This window comes from Somniosus microcephalus, chromosome 3, assembly GCF_052327205.1.
Source record: "Somniosus microcephalus isolate GS21.2 chromosome 3, FLI_Smic_1.0, whole genome shotgun sequence".
Classification (NCBI taxonomy): domain Eukaryota; kingdom Metazoa; phylum Chordata; class Chondrichthyes; order Squaliformes; family Somniosidae; genus Somniosus; species Somniosus microcephalus.
The window spans coordinates 173,016,481-173,034,901 of record NC_140989.1 but is presented as its reverse complement, the minus strand read 5'-3'; the positions used below and the strand labels follow the sequence as shown (position 1 = coordinate 173,034,901).

The 18,421-nt window shown below is 46.8% G+C and overlaps 1 protein-coding gene and 1 non-coding gene across 2 annotated transcripts in view; one reads left to right on the top strand and one right to left on the bottom strand.

The window, feature by feature from the left end:
* The window catches only part of LOC147121566 (retinol dehydrogenase 13-like), a 202,727-nt gene that overhangs the window by 111,954 nt on the left and 72,352 nt on the right, over nt 1-18,421 (bottom strand). The window lies entirely within an intron of this gene.
* On the top strand, nt 7,769-7,883 carry LOC147121567 (U5 spliceosomal RNA). The gene has a single exon (XR_015077780.1). It is a non-coding gene; the product is annotated as a U5 spliceosomal RNA (small nuclear RNA).

Genomic DNA, 18,421 nt, shown 5'->3' with positions numbered 1-18,421 from the left:
GTTACTCTCCTAACTCTCCGTCTTTTATGAGTGATTGATAGCGCATCAATTTTATTAGCAAAAACAAAATGTTGGCACCAAACGCTGAGCAGCAGGCTGCTGCACCAAACGCTGAGCAGCAGGCGCTGCAGCAAATGACGGCACCAAACGCTGAGCAGCAGGCGCTGCTGCATGCCCTCAGACCAACATGCCTGGACCTAGACCCTCAAGAGGTGGGTTCGTCTACCAAGTTTGCACAATGGCTGCGTTGCTTCGAAGCTTACCTGGAAGCCTCAGCCGTGACACTAGATGGAAACAAACTAAAAATCCTGGCCTCCAAGGTGGGCCACCAAGTCTACACGCCCATCCAGGACGCGACTACCTACACGGCGGCTATCGATCTGCTAAAAGGACAATACACACGGCCGGTAAATACGGTTTATGCCAGACACCTCCTGAGATCCCGCAAACAGCAGTCCGGGGAATCGGTGGAGGCATTCCTACGGGCACTACAGATACTCGGCCGAGCCTGCGATTGTAAAGAGGTATCGGCCGCGACACACGCGGAGGGACTTATCCGAGATGCCTTCGTTGCGGGCCTCAAATCCGACTACTCCCGGCAGAGACTGCTGGAGAAGGGCGAAATCGACCTGAAGAAGGCAGTGTCCCTCGCGCTCTCGCTAGACGTGGCCCACCGGAATATGGACGCATTCTCCCCTAACCGCTCCGCACCGTGGACGCCGCAACCTTGGGTCATGGGACCGCCACCCCCGGCACCAACTGCTGCAGCGATGTCCAAGGGTCCGAAATGTTACTTTTGTGGCCAGGCAAAACACCCCAGAGCACGCTGCCCGGCGAAAAACGCTACCTGCTCTGGCTGCGGGAAGAAAGGACACTATGTCAGCGCCTGCAAAGGTAAAACCGCTAACGCCAGCAGCGCCGCGTGTGAACCGTGGGGGCAGCCATCTTGTCCGCCATCTTGGACACCTCCAGCCACGTGGGGATCGGGATCATGGGCGCAGCCATTTTGTCCGCCCTCTTGGACGCCTCCAACTCCAATCGCGGGTGACCCGGACTCAACCACCGCCTCGTCTGACGACCACAGCGACTCGCTCGACCATACGCTGGCCTCCGTGACGTTGGACCAATCTCTCCCTCACCAACTGTCCAGGTCCATGATGGACATTACGGTAAACGGCCGCGCCACTACCTGCCTTTTCGACAGCGGGAGCACGGAGAGCTTTATCCACCCCGACACGGTGCGCAGTTACTCTCTCCCGGTCCTGCCGACGCGCCATCGGATCTCTATGGCTTCCAAATCCCATTCAGCAGACGTCGGTGGCTACTGTGTAGTGACCCTTTCAGTAAGGGGCACAGAATACAAAAATTTTAAACTTCTTGTCCTGCCCCATCTCTGCGCTGCCATTCTACTGGGGTTGGATTTTCAGTGCCACCTTAAAAGTGTCACATTAGCGTACGGCGGACCCCTCCCCCCACTCACAGTCTGCAGCCAGCAGCTTTTAAATCGCCCGCCGCGCACCATTTGCAGCCTCTCCACGCTTAAAGTCTCCCCCCCCCCCTTGTTCGCTAACCTCACCCGCGACTGTAAGCCCATCGCTACCAAAAGCAGGCGGTACAGTGCCGGGGATAGGAGCTTCATTAAATCCGAAGTAGCAAGACTCCTGAAGGAAGGGATTATTGAGGGTAGCACTAGCCCATGGCGAGCACAAGTGGTGGTAGTGAAGACTGGCGAAAAACAGCACCTAGTTATTGACTACAGCCAGACGATCAATCGCTACACCCAGTTAGATGCATACCCACTCCCCCTCATATCTGACATGGTCAATCAGATAGCACAATACCGGGTGTTCTCGACGATTGATCTGAAGTCGGCATACCACCAGCTCCCCATCGGGGCTGAGGACCGCCAGTACACAGCTTTTGAAGCTGACGGTCATCTCTACCACTTCCTCCGAGTCCCCTTCGGCGTCACCAACGGGGTTTCGGTCTTCCAAAGGGAGATGGACCGAATGGTTGACCAGAACGCGCTGCAGGCCACCTTCCCCTATCTAGACAACGCCACCATCTGCGGCCACGACCAGCAGGACCATGACGTTAACCTACAGAAATTCCTCCGTACGGCCCAGCGGCTGAATCTAACATACAACAAGGACAAATGTATGTTTCGCACCACGCGCCTCGCCATTCTTGGCTGCGTAGTGGAGAACGGAGTCATCGGCCCCGACAGAATGCGCCCCCTTATGGAGCTCCCCCTCCCCCACTGCCAAAAAGCACTGAAGAGATGCCTAGGGTTTTTCTCTTACTATGCTCAGTGGGTGCCCAACTATGCGGACAAAGCCAGACCCCTCATCAAGTCCACCTCCTTCCCCCTGACAGCAGAGGCATGTGCAGCCTTCACTCTCATAAAAAAAGATATTGCGAAGGCCACAATGCACGCAGTGGATGAGTCCATCCCTTTCCAAGTGGAGAGCGACGCATCCGACTTCACCCTAGCTGCAACCCTTAACCAGGCGGGGAGACCCGTGGCCTTTTTCTCAAGGACCCTCCAGGGCCCCGAGATTCGACACTCCTCTGTCGAAAAGGAGGCCCAGGCCATTGTGGAAGCGGTGCGACATTGGAGGCATTACCTGGCCGGAAAACGATTTACCCTGCTCACTGACCAGCGTTCAGTAGCTTTTATGTTTAATAATAATCAGAGGGGCAAAATCAAGAACGACAAGATCTTGAGGTGGAGAATTGAACTCTCCACCTACAATTACGATATCTTGTACCGGCCCGGGAAACTCAATGAGCCCCCAGATGCCCTATCACGTGGTACATGCGCCAACGCGCAGGTCGATAGACTGCAGACCCTCCACAATGACCTCTGTCACCCGGGGGTCACCAGGTTCTTCCATTTCATCAAATCCCGTAACCTGCCCTACTCCATCGAGGAGGTCAGGACCATGACCAGGAACTGCCGAATCTGTGCCGAGTGCAAACCGCATTTTTATAGGCCAGACAGAGCAAGCCTGATCAAGGCCACTCGCCCCTTCGAGCGCCTGAGCGTCGATTTTAAAGGGCCCCTCCCCTCCTCTGACCGCAACGTGTACTTCCTCAACATAATTGATGAGTACTCCCGTTTCCCGTTTGCCATCCCGTGCCCGGACATGACCAGTACCACGGTCATTAAATGTCTGAATGACCTTTTCGCCTTGTTCGGCTTCCCTAGCTATATCCATAGCGACTGGGGCTCATCCTTTATGAGCGACGAACTCCGTCAGTACCTGCTCACGAGAGGTATTGCTACAAGCAGAACCACCAGCTACAACCCCCGGGGGAACGGCCAGGTGGAAAGAGAGAACGCGACGGTTTGGAAGGCCGTCCTCTTAAACTTAAAATCTAAGGGCCTTCCGACCTCTCGCTGGCAGGAGGTCCTCCCTGTGGCGCTCCACTCCATTCGGTCACTGCTTTGTACGGCCACCAATGCCACCCCCCATGAAAAAATGTTCACTTTCCCCAGGAAGTCCACATCGGGGACCTCGCTACCGACACGGCTGACGTCTCCAGGACCCGTCCTACTGCGGAAGCACGTGAGGTCTCATAAAACGGACCCCCTGGTCGAGAGGGTGAGCCTCCTCCATGCCAACCCCCAGTATGCTTACGTGGCGTACCCGGACAGGCAGGAGGACACAGTCTCCATACGAGACCTCGCACCTTCGGGTGCCCCTGAAACACTACCATTGCGGAAGGACACAGTCTCCAAATGAGACCTCGCACCTTCGGGTGCCCCAGTAACACTACCATTGCCATCCACCACCACCCACAACCCAACCCCGGTAGATGGCATGCCGCAGCCCCAGGACCCGTCATTGACCACCCAACCACTCAATGAGACGCCAGATTCAACGTTGGATGCTGCACCATCACCGCCGCCACCACGACGATCAGGACGGCATACAAGGCCACCTGATAGACTTACTTACACGAACCTTTAGTACACTTCACCCTGCCGGACTCAATTTTAAACAAGGGGTGAATGTGGTAAACCACTGTTATTGTTGTTCACCGTTGTTGTTGTTGCGCACTGTTGTATCTATGCATGCCTCAGCATGCCTCTGCTGGCTCCGCCCCTGGCTCCACCCACAGGCCCAGGTATAAAGGTGACTGCTCTGCAGCCCCCTGCCTTCTTGGAACCCAGTCAACCATGAGAGGCATGCTCTGTTCTTTGCTAATAAAAGCCTTTTAGTTACTCTCCTAACTCTCCATCTTTTATGAGTAATTGATAGCGCATCACTGTGGCAAATGGATTTCAATGTAGACACATGTGAGGTCATCCACTCTGGACCTAAAAAGGATAGAGCAGGGTATTTTCTAAATGGTGAGAGGCTAAAAACAGTGGAGGTCCAAAGAGACTTGGGGGTCCAGGTACATTGATCATTAAAATGTCATGAACAGGTACAGAAAATAATCAAAAAGGCCAATGGACTAGAATACAAGGGGGTAGAAATCATGCTACAGCTATACAAAACCCTGGTTAGACCACACCTGTGAGCAGTTCTGGGCACCACACCTTAGGAAGAATATATTGGCCTTGGAGGGAGTGCAGCGTAGATTTACCAGAATGATACCCGGACTCCAATTACGAAGAGAGATTACACAAATTAGGGTTGTATTCCCTGGAATTTAGAAGGTTAAGGGGTGACTTGATTGAAGTTTTCAAGATATTAAGGGGAACAGATAGGGTGGATAGAAAGAAAGTATTTCCGTTGGTTGGGGATTCTAGGACTAGGGAGCATAGTCTAAAAAATAGAGCCAAACCTTTCAGGAGTGAAATTAGGAAACACTTCTACACACAAAGGGTGGTAGAAGTTTGGAACTCTCTTCCGCAAACGGCAATTAATGCTAGATCAATTGTTAATTTTAAATCTTGCATTGATAGATTTTTGTTAAACAAAGATATTAAGGGATATGGGCCAAAGACGGGTATATGGAGTTAGGTTGCAGATCAGCCATGATCTCACTGAATGGCGGTACAGGCTCGAGGGGCTAATTGGCCACTCCTGTTCCTATGTTCCTAAAATAAATTAGAGATCTGCTGTTGTTCAAAGAGCATTTTCTCAGCCCAGTGATTTTAATGCTAAACAACTACCCACCTCCCCCCCCCCCCCGCCGCACTCCATATTAGAGATTTTGTCAATACAGTGCAGGGGGAGACGACTGTGGTGAAGACAGCATACTGAACCTACATAAATTGAGCAGCATCCGTAAGTTGCTGAGCCACATGCTGATGATGCGTGATGACTGGAATGTTGGAATAAATGACTTCGCAATGATCCAGGAATGGCTTTCGCCAGTGGGACGACCTTTCCTACGCTGTTGGCAGTGCACAATCCTTCAACACTATTCTTTTTGTTTTTAGCCCAGTGAAGTTGGGAAGGCATTGCACGGGATGAATTAACAGATGAAGTTAGGAACATCTACACAAATCTTATTGTATTGAGTTTTGCACAAACATATTTTTGAGCATGGGATGGAAATGGACAATGAATTTTGGTCTGGGTCCCTATCCCTCTCCCCCTTGTCCTTGCATTCCACGATCTGTGGGCCATGTAGGGAATACAGTGTCCAGCGAGATATCTGCGCTCCTCTAATCCTGCCCTCTTGAGCATCCCTGATTATAATCGCTCAACCATTGGTGGTCGTGCCTTCTGTTGCCTAGGCTGTAAGCTCTGGAATTCCCTGCCTAAACCTCTCCGCCTCGCTACCTCTCTTTCCTCCTTTAAAACGCTCCTTAAAACCTACCGCTTTGACCAAGCTTTTGGTCATCTGCCCTAATTTCAACTTATATGGCTCGGTGTCAAATTTCTTGTAATATAATACTCCTGTGAAGCGCCTTGGGACGTTTTACTACATTAAAGGTGCTATCTAAATACAAGTTGTTGTTGTAATAGACACTCACAATAATCTCATAATTTAGCTGTATAGAAAACATAGAAACATAGAAGATAGGAGCAGGAGTAGGCCTTTCGGCCCCTCGAGCCTGCTCCGCCATTCAACGAGATCATGCCTGATCATCCAAATTCAGTGCCCTGTCCCTGCCTTCTCGCCATACCCCTTGATCCCTTTAGCCTTAAGAAATATATCCAACTCCTTCTTGAATATATTTAATGAACTGGCCTCCACTGCCCTCTGTGGTAGAGAATTCCACAGGTTCACCACTCTCTGGTTGAAGAAATTCCTCCTCATCTCAGTCCTAAATGGCTTACCCCTTACCCTTAGGCTGTGACCCCTGGTTCTGGACTCCCCGACCATCGGGAACACCCTTCCTGCATCTAATCTGTCTAGTCCTGACAGAAATTTATAAGTTTCAATGAGATCACCTCTCATTCTTCTAAACTCCAGCGAGTACAAGCCTAATCGACCCAATCTCTCCTCGTACGTCATTCCTGCCATCCCAGGTATCAGCCTGGTGTATCTTCGCTGCACCCCCTCCATGGCAAGAACATCCTTCCTCAGATAGGGCGACCAAAACTGCACACAATACTCAAGATGTGGTCTCACCAAGGCCCTGTACAACTGCAGCAAGACATCCTTGTTCCTGTACTCAAACCTTCTTGCTACGAAGGCCAACATACCATTTGCCTTCTTAACCGCCTGCTGCACCTGCATGCTTACCTTCAGCGACTGGTGCACAAGGACACCCAGGTCTCGTTGCACTTCCCCTTCTCCCAATCTATTGCCATTCAGATAATAATCTGCCTTCCTGTTTTTACCACCAAAGTGGATAACCTCGCATTTATCCACATTATATTGCATCTGCCATGCTTCCGCCCAATCACCCAACCTGTCCAGATCATACTGGATTTTCAGGGCATCCTCCTCACAGCACACTCTCCCACCCAGCTTTGTGTCGTCTGCAAATTTTGAGATATTACATCCAATTCCCTCGTCTAGATCATTAATATATATTGTGAATAGCTGGGGTCCTAGGACCGATCCCTGCTGTACCCCACTAGTCACTGCCTGCCACTTGGAGAACGACCCGTTAATTCCGACTCTTTGCTTTCTGTCTGCCAACCAGTTCTTTATCCAAGTCAATACCTTGCCTCCAATCCCATGTGCCTTAACTTTGCATGCTAGTCTCTTATGCGGGACCTTCCTTTGGTTTTGTTGAAATGGGACTTTGTTGTTTTATTTTAAACATCTTTTTAGTTGGGTGACATGTTAGATTTTTGTATCATTGGTTCAAGTACCTTCAAGGGGCACTTGTGCAGTCCTGGCAGTGGGACAACTCAGTGCCACCCCTATTGGTCTATTTAAAATCAGTCCCTCCTTCCTGAACTCTGACCCATAAAAAGTTGGGATTAAAGTGCAAATACCAGAATGCAGGATTGACCACGCCAGACGCGGAGCTTCGTTTTCCTCACGTTTATTTATTAAAATCACCTCGTGAGCACAAAGACTGAGAGAAGAAATAATAAACTTCCGGCTAACTAAGCTGCTCAGTAACTATAATCCGGAACATCTCCTTCCCGCCGGCCATTGGTGCAGCCTGATCTGCCCCGCCCCCTTATCTACATAACCAGAATGCCCTGCGAAAATAGATTAGTTATTCCTCTTTCTGTGGAAGATACTGAGAGTTTTCAGTTAGTTTTTATAATGAACTCTATTTTAGTTAAATTGGGCTTTCTGTGGTATCGATGTTGACTGTCGGTGTGGTCGCTCAGTACGTCGTTAAAGAGGTGGGTTTGTGGTGGGTCTGGAGTAGCGGCAGTGGATATTCCGTACACTCTGGTTTCTCTTCAGATCGTATAAATCTTTCGCCTTTTACTAAAGATTTCCGTGGAGAGGAACACTCGGAGTTTTAATTAATTTTTTGAGGCCTTGCCTTTGGTGGGGCTTGTGTTGAAATAAATATCAGATTGTTTTCAATGGTGTTGGACCTTTCATTAGAATAAAGTGGAGTGTGTCTGCAGGCACGTTGTTGTTATTTGAATAACCAATTTGCTGATGCGTTGAGCCTCAAAGCACCTTGCCACGTTAACGCAAACTATTCCAGTTACTTGGAACCTTAACAACGCCTAATCAACTTGGAACGTTAAGGCCTAATCACCGGAGCTTTCAAAGAAGTATGAAAACTTGTTGGAAGGGCTCTTCCCGTCAGCTCCCTGCTGCACGCTGTCCTCAGAAGAATCCAAGAAATTTACAGCACAGACGGAGGCCATTCGACCCATCGTTCCTGCCGAAAAACAACTATCCAGCCTAACCCCATTTTCCAGCTCTTGGTCAGTAGTCTTGTAGGTTACAGCACTTAAAGTGCATATCCAACTACTTTTTAAATGCGATGAGGGTTTCTGCCTCAACCACCCTTTCATGCAGTGAGTTCCAGACCCCACCACCCGCTGGGTGAACAGATTTCTCCTCAACTCCCCTCTAATCCTGCCAATTAATTTAAATCTCTGCTCCTTGGTTATTGACCCTTCTGCTAAGGGAAATATCCACTTTATCTAGGCCCCTCATAATTTTATATACCTCAATCAAGTCTCCCAAGTGGAAATTTAAAAAGTCAAAGAAAAATGAGAAGACAAAAGTGCAGGGTAGCGATAGAGGTAATGATAACCAGAGTGCAACAGGAAGGGACAGAGCGTATACACATAAGAGTGTATCAAAAAGAGGGGTCAGAGTAGGGAAAAATCGTAAAAAGACAAAATTAGAAGCTCTATATCTGAACGCACGCAGCATTCGTAACAAGATAGATGGGTTGACAGCACAAATAGAAATAAATGGGTATGATCTGATAGCCATTACAGAGACATGGTTGCAAGGTGACCAAGGCTGGGAACTGAATATTCAGGGGTATTTGCCATTTCGTTAGAATAGACAGAAAGGAAAAGGAGGTGGTGTAGCTCTGTTAATAAAGGATGAGATCAGTGCAGTAGTGAGAAACTATGTTGGCTTAGAAGATCAAGACGTAGAATCAATTTGGGTGGAGATAAGGAATAATAAGGGTAAGTAGTCACTGGTGGGAGTAGTCTACAGGCCCCCAAACAGTAGCCACACTGTAGGACAGAGTATAAATCAAGAAATAATAGAGGCTTGTAAGAAAGGTACGGCTATAATCATGGGAGATTTTAATCTTCATATTGATTGGACAAAGCAAATTAGCAAAGGTAGACTTGAGGAAGAGTTCTTAGAGTGTATGTGGGAAGGTTTCTTGGAACAATATGCCGTGGAACCAACCAAGGAGAAGACTATTTTAGATCTGGTAATGTGTAACGAGGCTGGATTAATTAATGATCTCGAAGTGAAGGATCCTCTTGGGAAGAGTGATTATAGCATGGTAGAATTTCAAATTCAGTTTGAGGGTCAGAAAGCTAGGTCTCAAACTAGTGTCCTGAACTTAAATAAAGGTAATTGCAATCCTCGGTTCTGAGGGACTGCCTAAGAAGGAGAAGAATTACAAAGGTATGAAGGCAGACTTGGTTAAAGTAGACTGGGAAAATATATTACAGGGTAAGACTGTAGAAAAGCAGTGGCAAACATTTAAGGAGATATTTCATAACACTCAGCAAAGATATATTCCAGTGAGAAAGAAAGACTCTAAGAGAAGGATGAACCATTCGTGGCTAACTAAGGAAGTAAAGGATGGAATCAAATTGAAAACAAAGGCATACAATGTTGTGAAGAATAGTGGAAGGCCAGAGGATTGGGAAATTTTTTTAAACCAGCAAAGGACAACTAAATAAATGATAAAGAGAGAGAAGATAGCTTATGAGAGTAAGTTAGCAAGAAATATAAAAACAGACAGTAAGAGCTTCTACAGGTATATAAAAAGGAAGAGAGTAGTTAAAGTAAACATTGGTCCCCTAGAGGATGAGTCTGGGGAATTAATAATGGGAAACAGAGAAATGGCATAGACTTTGAACAGATATTTTGTATCGGTCTTCACGGTAGAAGACACTAAAAGCATCCCAATAATGGATAATTAAGGGGCTATTGGTGTGGAGGGGAACTTAAAACAATCACTATCACTAGAGAAGAAGTACTAGGCAAACTAATGGGACTAAAGGTGGACAAGTCCCCTGGACCCGATGGCCTGTATCGTAGGGTCTTAAAAGAGGTGGCTGCAGAGATAGTGGATGCATTGGTTGTAATCTACCAAAATTCCCTGGATTCTGGAGAAGTCCCAGTGGACTGGAAAACCGCAAATGTAACGCCCCTATTTAAGAAAGGAGGGAGACAAAAAGTAGGCAACTATAGACCAGTTAGCCTAACATCTGTCATTGGGAAAATGCTGGAGTCCATCATTAAGGAAGTGGTAGCAGGAAATTTAGACAATCATAATATAGTCAAGCAGAGTCAGCATGGTTTTATGAAAAGGAAATCATGTTTGACAAATTTGCTGGAGTTCTTTGAGGATGTAACGAGCAGGGTGGATAAAGGGGAACCAGTAGATGTGTATTTAGATTTCTAGAAGGCATTTGATAAGGTGCCACATAAAAGGTTACTGCACAAGATAAGAGCTCACAGGGTTGGGGGTAATATATTAGCATGGATAGAGGATTGGCTAACTAACAGAAAACAGAGTGTCGTGATAAATGGGTCATTTTCCGGTTGGCAATCAGTAATTAGTGGGGTGCCACAGGGATCAGTGCTGGGGCCTCAACTATTTACAATCTATATTAATGACTTGGATGAAGGGACCAAGTGTAATGTAGCCAACTTTGCTGATGATACAACGATAGGTGGGAAAGCAAATTGTGTGGAGGATACAAAGAATCTCCAAAGGGATATAGATAGGCTAAGTGAGTGGGCAAAAATCTGGCAGATGGAGAATAATGTGGGAAATTGCGAGGTTATCCAGTTTGGTAAGAAAAATAAAAACTTATATTAGGAAAAAGAGGGTGGTCAGGAGCAATGTGGACCCTTGAAAACTGATATCGGTGGTATTGTCAATGATAATAAGGGAATGGCGGACATGTTGAATAATTACTTTGTGCAGTATTTACAGTAGAAGAGGAGGATAGCATACCAGAAATCTCAAGGAAACTAATATTGAATCATAGACAGGGCCTCAATAAAATTAATGTAAGCAAAATAGCAGCAATGAAGAAAATAATGGCACTAAATAGTGACAAATCCACAGGATCAGATGGTTTCCATCCCAGGGTTTTAAAGGAAGTAGATGAGCACATTGTAGATTCAGGATTCAGGCTTGGGCTGATAAGTGACAGGTAACATTCACATCACAGAAGTGCCAGGCAATGACTATCTCCAACAAGCGAGAGTCTAACATCCTGGACGGTCACCATTGACCAGAAACTTAACTGAACCAGCCACATAAATACTGTGGCAACAAGAGCAGGTCAGAGTCTGGGTATTTTGTGGCGAGTGTCTCATCTCCTGACTCCCCAAAGCCTTTCCACCATTTACAAGGCACAAGTAAGGAGTGTGATGGAATACTGTCCACATGTCTGGATGAGTGCAGCTCCAACAACACTCAAGAAGCTCGACACCATCCAGGACAAAGCAGCCCGCTTGATTGGCACCCCATCCACCGCGTTAAACATTCACTCCCTCCACCACCGGCGTACTGTGGCTGCAGTGTGTACCATCTCTGCCCCAGAGGGCTGTGAATGCTGAGTCTGTGAGTATATTCAAGGCTGAGATAGATAGATTTTTGGACTCGAGGGGAATCAAGGGATATGGAGATCGGGCGGGAAAGTGGAGTTGAGGTCGATGATCAGCCATGATCTTATTGAATGGCGGAGCAGGCTCGAGGGGCCATATGACCTACTCCTGCTCTTATTTCTTATGTTCTTATGTTCAGCTACAAGATGCACTGCAGCAACTCACCAAGGCTTCTTCGACAGCACCTCCCAAACCCGCGACCTCTTTCACCTAGAAGGACAAGGGCAACAGGCGCATGGGAACACCACCACCTCCAAGTTCCCCTCCAAGTCACACATCATCCTGACGTAAAAGTATATCGCCGATCCTTCATCGCTGCTGGGTCAAAATCCTGGAACTCCCTCCCTAACAGGGGGAGTACCTTCACCACACGGACTGCAGTGGTTCAAGAAGGCGGCTCACCACCACCTTCTCAAAGGCAATTAGGGATGGGCAATAAATGCTGGCATTGGCAATAAATGCTGGCATTTGATAAAGTCCCACATAAGAGACAGTTAACTAAGGTTGAAGCCCATGGAATTGAAGGCAAATTATTGACCTGGTTAGGAAATTGGCTGAGCGGCAGGAGACAGAGAGTAGGGATAATGGGCAGATACACTAATTGGCAGGATGTGACTAGTGGTGTCCCGCAAGGATCTGTGTTGGGGCTTCAACTATTCACTGTATTTATTAACGGCATAGAAAGACACATATCCAAATTTGCTGAAGACACAAAGATAGGCGGTATCGTAGGCAGTGTAGATGAAAGCATAAAATTACAAAGGGAAAGTAAATGGGTAAAACTGTGTGTGGTAAACCACTGTTATTGTTGTTCACCGTTGTTGTTGTTGTTGCACACTGTTGTATCTATGCATGCCTCAGCATGCCTCTGTTGGCTCCGCCCCTGGCTCCACCCACAGGCCCAGGTATAAAAGTGACTGCTCTGCAGCCCCCTGCCTTCTTGGAACCCAGTCAACCACGAGAGGCATGCTCTGTTCTTTGCTAATAAAAGCCTTTTAGTTACTCTCCTAACTCTCCGTCTTTTATGAGTAATTGATAGCGCATCAATTTTATTAGCAAAAACAAAATGTTGGCACCAAACGCTGAGCAGCAGGCTGCTGCACCAAATGCTATATATAATTATGTTCACTTATATATCAGAGATCAGATCAGAATCAGAATATATCAGCACAGAATTAATAAAAATAAGTGGTGTGTTTTGTGGAACCAGTCCTCATCCACCACTATTCCCCTCTACCTGGCTGAACTTGTTTTCCCATTGAACAACTTTTTTGACTCAATAACAAAATACTGCAGATACTGGATAGACGAAAAAGCAACAGGAAATGCTGGAAAAACTCAGCAGGCCAGGCAACATCCGTGGAGAAAAAATAGAGTCAACGGTTCAGGTGAACCCTTCTCCTTTGACTCCACTCATTCCTACCAAATTAAAGGTGTTGCTATGGATACCCGCATGGGTCCTAGCTATGCCTGCCCTTTCGTGGGATATGCGGAACACTCTTTGTCCCAGTCCTACTCGGGTCCCCTCTCTCACCTCATTTTCCGGTACATTGATGACTGTATCGGTGCCGTTTCCTGCTCTCGCCCTGAACTAGACAATTTCATTCACTTTGCCTCCAATTTCCACCCTTCCCTCACCTTCACATGGTCCATCTCCGACTCTTCCCTTCCTCGACTTCTCCATCTCTGGTGATAGGTTATTGACCAACATTCACTACAAGCCCTGACTCTCATAGCTACCTGGACTACACTTCCTCCCACCCCGCCTCCTGTAAGGACTCTATTCCATTCTCCCAGTTGCTCCGCTGCATCTGCTCCGACGAAGCCACCTTCCACACCAGTGCTTCCGACGTGTCTTCCTTTTTCCTCAACCGAGGATTCCCCTCTACCGTGGTTGACACGGCCCTCGACTGGGTCCGTTCTATCTCCCGCATTTCTGCCCTCACCTCTGCCCCTCCCTCCCGGAATCACGATATGGTTCCCCTTGTCCTCACCTTTCACCCCACCAGCCTCCACATTCAACGGATCATCCTCCGCCATTTCCGCCACCTCCAATGTGATCCCACCACCAAACATATCTTCCCCTCCCCTCCCCTTTCAGCATTCCGTAGGGACCGCTCTGAGACACCCTAGTCCACTCCTCTATCACCCCCAACAGCCCTTCCCCTTCGCCTGGCACCTTCCCGTGCAAGCGGAGGAGATGTAACACCTGCCCCTATACCTCCCCCCTTCCCACTGTCCAGGGCCCCAAACACCCCTTCCAGGTGAAACAGTGATTTACTTGTACTTCTTGCAATCAGTATACTGTATTCGCTGCTCACGATGTGGTCTCCTCTACATTGGGGAGATCAAATGCAGATTGGGTGACCGCTTTGTGGAACACCTCCATTCAGTCCGTAAGGGTGACCCTGAGCTTCCGGTCGCCTGTCATTTCAATTCATCGTTCCATTCCCACTCAGACCTCACCGTCTGCGGCCTCTTGCATTGTTCCACGAAGCTCAGCATGAGCTCGAGGAACAGCACCTCATCTTCCGATTAGGCACTTTACAGCCTTCCGGACTCAATATCGAGTTCAACAATTTCAGATCATAACCTCGGCCCCTATTATATTTTCATATTTTTTATCCACACTTTTGGTTTGTGCCTTTTCCTTTTTTTTTCTCTCTCCCACATGGCAGCTGTCTTTCACTCTGCCGGCGCATTTCACACTTCATCTAGAGCCATTGTTTGTTTCTTTACCTGTTCTATTACCATCTTGTCTCACCTTGAATATCTCTTAATGTCTCTTCTTTCATCCCCTCCCCCAGTTCCCAGCCCCCAAACTGCCTTTTAATCTGTTTCATTTCCTGCCTATTTTTCTCATTCTGAAGAAGGGTTTCGACCTGAAACGTTGACTCTATTTCTCTCTCCACGGATGTTGCCTGGCCTGCTGAGTTTTTCCAGCGTCTTCTGTTGTTACTTAGGAACTGAGGATGACTTGCTTCCACATTAAAAATGAGTTTGCAGGTGACTGATGAATCCAACGTGGGACCTACAGGCTCTGTCACAGGTGGGGCAGACGGGTGGGTGGGGTGCTTGGGTTGACTTGCGCTGCCTGCGCTTCGCTTCCGCTTGCTCCCGGCGATGAGACTAAAACTGACTAAAACGCTGCAGGACGCCATAAGATGATAAAAGTTGCAAGTTTTTCTTTTGAAGCTAGGGTAGTTGCTGTGAGGGGCAAACCCTATGCCGAAGCTGAAAGAAGAGTGATCGCCGGTATATAACTCGCACCGTTCACCCATCACCCCTGTGCTCAGTGACCTACATTGGCTCCAGGTTAAGGAACGCCTCGATTTTTAAATTCTCATCCTTGTTTTCAAATCCCTCAATGGCCTCGCCCCTCCCTATCTCTGTAATCTCCTTCAGCCCCCCAGATATCTGCATTCCTCTAATTGTGCCCTGATCATAATCCCTCAACCATTGGTGACCGTGCCTTCTGTTGCCTCGGCCCTAGGCTCTGGAATTCCCTGCCTAAACCTCTCCACTTCGCTACCTCTCTTTCCTCCTTTAAGATGCTCCTTAAAACCTATTTCTTTGACCAAGCTTTTGGTCACCTGCCCTAATTTCTCCTTATGTGGCTCAGTGTCAATTTATTTTGTCTTTTAATACACCTGTGAAGCGCCATGGGATGTTTTACTATGTTAAAGGTGCTATATAGATACAAGATGTTGTTATGCCCACTATTAGGACCATTTCTGATAACTAATATTGCGAATGTGTTCAATTCTAATGTTTTGGGAGGAAAACATTTTTGGTTATTCCTTTGATTAAGTGCAGTACATTGTGTTTTGAGTACAACAGCTATCCAGAACTTTGTTACAATGTTTTTGCTACATGTTTGCATACCCACTTGCCTGTCAAGTGTGGATTTGTAATTCTATACGAAGTTCTACTTGGAGAAACTTTATTTTTTTCTCTCCTGCTTCAATTGATAAATGTCCTGCCTGGTTGCTGACATAAGGGCAGCTGAAAATGGCCACTCCCACAATGTATCTCTCCATTAGCACCTGGTAACAAGTTTTAAGTGGAATTCAATCTACTTCATATTGCTTCTCATAACGTGAAAAATAATGGCCTGGAAATTGCGGCTGGAGGCTTGCCGCAGGGTGAACGCCTCCGAACCGCAAGAAAACTCCACACCTATCCGCTGTCTCTGGAGCTTCGGACTCTTGCGCTCCTGGGCCTGCAGGTGTACACCTGCTTAAAGGCCCACGGATCCCAGGGGCACATGCGGTTCACAAGCGTCCCTGGGCTCACATGGGCCGGCGCAATCAATGACTAAGGGGGATTCCCATTACGCTTATGGGGATTCTGTTTACGTACAGAATCCCCGTAAGCATAACAGGAATCACCTAAAAATACATTTTCACAACACTGAAATAAAAATAAATCATCACAGGTTCAAAATGAATTAAAATACCATTTAATTAAACATTTATAATAAAAATTTAATTATTTGGAAAATAAATTTAAACATTTTTAAACAGGTCAAAAATAACCTAAACTAATTTCAAATGTAAGAGAATGCTTAAATGATGTAAAAAATGTATTTTAACATTTATTTTAACACTTATGCTGGTAAAAAAAAGGCTTTACCAGGCCTAAGGATTTAGCGGGTATTCGCTGAGCAAATAGCCCAACTCTGCGCCAGCGAATGTCAATTTTCAATGGATTTGTACGATCTGTCAAGCAGAAACTTGACATTGCAAGCAGAATCCCAGAACTTGCGGGCTATTTACAACAGGGTATGATGTCATCTGCCCCAGAAAATCTGGGTCAATAAAGTACGTCACTCTACCCACATTAAAGAGTTAATCTCACTTTAGAAGCCAGCCAATCCCTGAAACTAGATGGCACTAGCCTTTTTCTTACAGTACATATATGTTTATATCTTAGCTATGAGACTCTCCCTCTCTGCCTGCCTGGCTGATTAGAAAAAAATACTTTAGTCTCTTTTCCAGAGAGACATAGGCAGACAAAGTTGGCCCTGCCCCAACCCTCTGTGTTAAGGATTGGTTCAGCCACCCCCATCCCGCCCCCTTGGTGTGGGAGTCATGGTAACACATTCTCTGGCCAGCTAGGGTTCCTGCTGTGCTCAATGAATGAAAGCCATTCCAATGCTACAGGTGTGATTACCTGTAAAATGCTTTAATGAGCCTGAAACTGATATGGTATGCACAATTCACAATTCTGTTAGTCACCTCATCTGGTCCCAGCTAATGGATTTGTTCCATGTCCCAGAAAGAGTTAATTCTCATGGGTTGAATTTAACCAAATGGTAACCTTGTAAAAGAAAGAAATAACTTGCATTCCTATAGCACCTTTCATGACCTGAGGACACCCCAAAGCACTTTACAGCCAATTAAGTACGATAGAAGTGTAGCCACGGTTGTAATGTAGGAAATATGGCAGTCAATTTACACACAACCATAAAATTAACCCAAAACCCCATCTTGGACAAATAGGCAAAAACTTCAAACTGTGTCATCAAAACTACCTCTGCCCCATCCCAAGGGGGGCGGAGGTAGTGGTAGTTTTGATTGTTGGCTTGCTGAACCAATTCTTGACACCGAGGGTTGGGGCAGGGCCAGCTTAACAACAACTACTTAATTTATATAGTCCATTTAACTAGAAAAGCATCCCACAGTACATCACAAGTCAGGAGGAAAACAGACACTGAACCAAAGAAGATTAGGACGAGTGAGGTGGGTTTTAAGGAGCATATTGAAGGAGGAGAGGGTGGTGGAAAAGCAGTAATTCTAGAGAGTGGGACCTAGGCATGGCAGCTGAAGGCACGGCCACTAATGATCGAACATAAGAACATAAGAAATAGGAGCAGGAGCAGGCCATTCGGCCCCTCAAGTCTGCTCCACCATTTAATGAGATCATGGCTGATCTGATTTTGGCCTCAACTCCACTTTCCTGCCCACTCCCCATAACCCTTGACTCCCCTGTTGCTCAAAAATCTGTCTATCTTGCATGAAGGGAGGGGGAATGCACAAAAGGCCAGAGTCAGAGAAATGGAGAGTTTGGTGGGGGGAGGGGACATAGGCTGGAGGAGGTTTCAGACATGGGGAATGAGGCCATTTAAGGATGAAAATGTTAAATTTGAGGCAATAATCAAGTGCACCAATGCCAACACTACTTGGAATGACACACCTCAGAATTGGAACTGTGTTTATAACCTGTACAGAATGTTTTTTTGATTGTATTTGTATACATTTTGCATTGTTCATAAATAACATTTATTTTTGGAAAAAAATGCGTGGAACCCATTAGCGCATGTTAGGTTTTTTAAGCACTGATACCAATAAACAAGTTCCACCACTATTCCAACTTTACTCTCTCTCTCTCTTCCCTCTTTCACGGCTGTCACTTGTAAGACCACTTCATGAAGCCATACAAGACCGATTGATTCAGCAACCAAACCAATTGTGAACTACTGAGCACCAGTCATTGGGCCTTTCATGTTGAATTTACGTATCTGGCCCATGACACTGTGCAGCTGTGATATTACAGAAGATGACATCCTCTGGTGGTGTAGTAGAAGCTAGAAGTAGTGAGAACGAACATCAGCCAAATATCAGATGCTCTGGAGCCTGGGCACAGAGCTTGCAGACAGAGCCAGGTGAATCGCAATCGGAGTGGATTGCAGTGTGGAAGCTGAGAATTTGGTGGAAAGGAGAAAAGCAGTTCTCATGTCCAACTC